The sequence below is a fragment of the Cervus elaphus genome, chromosome 14 (genome assembly GCF_910594005.1).
Source record: "Cervus elaphus chromosome 14, mCerEla1.1, whole genome shotgun sequence".
Lineage (NCBI taxonomy): Eukaryota > Metazoa > Chordata > Mammalia > Artiodactyla > Cervidae > Cervus > Cervus elaphus.
In genome coordinates this window covers 44734145-44738892 of record NC_057828.1, presented here as the reverse complement: position 1 = coordinate 44738892, position 4748 = coordinate 44734145, and positions in this window count along the sequence as shown.

Below are 4748 nucleotides of genomic sequence, written 5' to 3'. Positions count from 1 at the left end.
TGTCATCTCCATATCTGAGGTTATTGATATTTCTCCCGGCAATCTTGAATCCAGCTTGTGCTGCATCCAGCCTGGCATTTCACAGGATGACTGTGCATATCAGTTAAATAAGCAGAGTGACAATGCATAGTCTTGATGTACTTCTTTCCCAAGTTGGAACCAGTCTATCATCCCTTCAAGATGGTGGAGTAGAAGGACATGCAGTCCTCTTCCCCTGCAAGAACTCCAAAATTGCAACTAACTGCTGAACAACCATTGACAGGAGAAAGTTAGATCCCACCAAAAAAAGATACCCCACATCCAAGGGCAAAGGAGAAGCCCCAACAAGACAGTAGAAAGGGCAAAACTGTGTTTAGAATCAAACCCCATATCCACCAGAGACACTTGGAGGGCTCAAACAAAACCTTGTGCACACCAGGTCCCAGGGACCCCACAAGAGACTGAGCCAGACCTGCCTTTGAGTGTTTGAGTGTCTCCTGCAGAGGTATGGGTCAGCAGTGGCCTGCTGCAGGGGCAGGGGCTCTGGCTGCAGCAGACCTGGGAGGCACAGTGTGTGGCATAAGTCCTCTTGGAGGAGGTTGCCATTAGCCCCACCATACAACCACCAAGCAGACAACTCACAGACTGGAGAACAATTATACCAAAGACGTTCTTGCACTGTTGTGAAAATTCTAGGGCCCACAGCAGATTTCCCAACCTGGGGATCTGGCAAAAGGACTGAGAAACCCCCCAGGGAATTTGACTTTGAAGGCCAGTGGAATATGATTACAGAACTTCCACAGGACTGGGGAAACAGACTTTTGGAGGGCACAGACAAAACATTGTGCAAACCACGATCCAGGAGAAAGGAGCAATGACCCCAAAAGAGACTGAACCAGACTTACCTGTGAGTGTCCATGACTCTCTGGAGGAGGTGTGGGTTGACAGTGGCCTGCCCTGGGGTCAGAGGCACTAAATATAACAGCATGCTGCAGCATGCTGGCGTAAGTCCTTTTGAAGGAGGTTGCCATTGCTACCATTACCCTTGCTATAGTTTGGCCTTAGGCCAAACTACAGGGATGGAACACAGCCCTACCCATCAACAGAAAATTGGATTAAAGATTTACTGAGCATGGCCCATCAGAGCAAGACCCCACAGCCAGTGCTTTCCATCAGGAAGCTTCCACAAGCCTCTTATCCTTATCCATCAGAGGGCAGACAGAATGAAAACCACAATCACAGAAAACTAACCAAACTGATCAGAAGGATCACAGACTTGTCTAATTCAATGAAACTATGAGCCATGCCATGTAGGTCCACTCAAGATGGACAGGTCATGGTGGAGAATTCTGACAAAACATGGTGCACTGGGCAGGAAATGGCAAGCCACTTCAGTATTCTTGCCTTGAGAATTCCATAAACAGTATGAACAGGCAAAAAGATATGACACTGAAAGATGAACACACCAGTTGGGTAGGTGCCCAATATGCTACTGGAGAAGAGTGGAGAAATAACTCCAGAAAGAATGAAAAAGCTGAGCCAAAGCAAAAACAATGCCCAGTTTTGGATGTGACTGGTGATGGAAGTAAAGTCAGATGCTGTAAAGAACAACATTGCATAGGAACCTGGAATGTTAGGTCCATGAATCAAGGTAAATTGGCAGTGATCAAACAGGAGATGGCAAGAGTGAACATTGACATTTTAGGAATCAGTGAACTAAAATGGACCAGAATAGATGAATTTAATTCAAATGACCATTATATCTACTACTATGGGCAAGAATCCTTAGAAGAAATGGAGTAGCCCTCACAGTCAACAAAAGAGTCCAAAATGCAGTACTTGGATGCAGTCTGAAAAATGACAGAATGATCTCTGTTCATTTCCAAGGCAAACCATTCACTATCACAGTAATCCAAGTCTATGCCCCAACCACTAACGCCAAAGAAGCTGAAATTGAATGGTTCTATGAAGATCTACAGCTAACACCCAAAAAAGATGTCTTTTTCATTATATGTGATTGGAATGCAAAAGTAGGAAGCCAAGAGCTACCTAGAGTAACAAGCAAGTTTGGCCTTGGAATACAAAATGAAGCAGGGCAAAGGCTAACAGAGTTTTGTCAAGAGAATGCACTGGTCATAGCAAACATCCTCTTCCAAAAACACAAGAGACGACTCTACACATGGACATCACCAGATGGTCAATATTGAAATCAAATTGGTTATATTCCTTGCAGCCAAAGATGGAGAAGTTCTATACAGTCAGCAAAAACAAGATGGGGAGTTGACTGTGGCTCAGCTCATAAACTCCTTATTGCAAAATTCAGACTTAAATTGAAGAAAGTAGGGAAACCACTAGACCATTCAGGTATGACCTAAATCAAATCCCTTATGATTATACAGTGGAAGGGACAAACAGATTCAAGGGATTAGATCTGATAGAGTGCTGGAAGAACTATGGATGGAGGTTTGTAACATTGTACAGGAGGCAGTGATCTAAACCATCCCCAAGAAAAAGAAATGCAAAAAGGCAAAATGGTTGTCTGTGGAGGCCTTACAAATAGCTGAGGAAAGAAGAGAAGTGAAAGGCAAAGGAGAAAAGGAAAGTCATACCCATCTAAATGCAGAGTCCCAAAGAAAAGCAAGGAGAGATAAGAAAGTCTTCCTCAGCGATCAGTGCAAAGGAATGGAGGAAAACAACAGAATGGGAAAGACTAGAGATCTCATCAAGAAAATTACAGATACCAATGGAATATTTCATGCAAAGATGGGCAAAATAAAGGACAGAAATGATATGGACCTAACAGAAGCAGAAGCAGAAGATATTAAGAAGAGGTGGCAAGAATACACAGAAGAACTATACAAAAATCTTCAAGACCCAGATAACCACGATGGTGTGATCACTCACCTAGAGCCAGACATCCTGGAATTCAAGGTCAAGTGGGCCTTAGAAAGCATCACTAGGGTCAAAGCTAGTGGAGGTGATGGAATTCTAGTTGAGCTACTTCAAATCCTAAAAGATGATGCTGTGAAAGTGCTGCACTCAATATGTCAGCAAATTTGGAAAACTCGGCAGTGGCCACAGGACAGGAAAAGGTCAGTTTTCACTCCAATCCCAAAGAAAGGCAATGCCAAAGCACATTCAAACTACTGCACAATTGCATTCATCTCACATGTTAGCAAAGTAATGCTCAAAATTCTCCAAGGGAGGCTTCAACAGTACATGGAATATATTAGCATTAGAGTTACTGGTGAGACATCAGGTTCACCATTTACTACCTGGTAGTGTTACTTTGGAGAAGGCAATGGCAACCCACTCCAGTACTCTTGCCTGGAAAATCCCATGGACGGATGAGCCTGGTAGGCTGTAGTCCATGGGGTCACAAAGAGTCTGACACAACTGAGTGACTTCACTTTCACTTTTCACTTTCATGCATTGGAGAAGGAAATGACAACCCACTCCAGTGTTCTTGCCTTGAGAATCCCAGGGAGGGGGAGCCTGGTGGGCTGCCATCTATGGGGTCGCACAGAGTTGGACACGACTGAAGTGACTTAGCAGCAGCAGCAACCTTACTTTAGGGGTTTCCCAATAGTTCAGGGGTAAAGAATCTGCCTGCAATGCAGGAGACGTGGGTTCAACCCCTGGGTCAGGAAGAGTCCCCGGAAGGAAGAAATGGCAACCCACTCCAGTATTCTCACCTGAAAATTGTCAATGACAGAGGAGCCTGGTGGGCTATAGTCCATAGGGTGGCAAAGAGTTGGACACGACTGAGCATCTGACCTTACTTATGCAAGATACTGAGTTTCTCTGTGTCTCATTTTGGTCCTCACCTGTATATGTGGATAACATCAATAGCACCTACCATTCAAGACTGTTGGGGGTAATTAAATACGTGATGACTTAGGTAGCACCTAGTACACAGTACGGAGTAGGCAATGGCACCCCACTCCAGTACTCTTGCCGGGAAAATTCCATGGATGGAGGAGCCTGGTAGGCTGCAGTCCATGGGGTCGGTAAGAATCGGACACGACTGAGCAACTTCCCTTTCACTTTTCACTTTCATGCATTGGAGAAGGAAATGGCAACCCACCCCAGTGTTCTTGCCTGGAGAATCCCAGGGACGGGGGAGCCTGGTGGGCTGCCGTCTATGCGGTCGCACAGAGTCGGACACGACTGAAGCAACTTAGCAGCAGCAGCAGCAGCAGTACACAGTAGGCGCTATGATTGCTATTATTTAGAACAAAGTTATTCTCTCCAGGTGTGGAGGTTGACTGCCGGAGAAGAGAGGACGCACCTGGCTGGGCTTTTTAGGTTAAAACTGGTTTGGGCTCAACAGCCTTCTCCCAGTCTCTCGAGGGTCAGGATGGCCTAAGGACCTTCGCCCCGCCCAGCCCAGCCCCACCCAGCGCCGCCCAGCACCGCCCAGCCCAGCCCAGCCCAGCCCAGCCCAGCCGGTCCGGCCCCGCCCCGCCCCGCCCCGTCCCTCCCGGGCCGGCCCAGCCCCTGCGCTAGTCTCGCGCATTTTAAAAGTGCGCGAGCTCCGGCGGAGACCCAGGGCCGGCGGTTGGTCGGGCGAAGCCATCTGTTACGCTACGTGGGGGGAGGTAAAAGCCTACCCATCTACATTTTTTTCATTTTTAGCCTTTCTGGCCTAGGTGGCGGCCTCCTTATAGCCTTCAAGTTCACTGCCTGTGCTCAGACTGCGGGGAGGGGGGGTTCTGCCTCTCTGGGGAGAGGGTCGTTATCTCTGTGCGGCGGTCCCCCCCACCTGT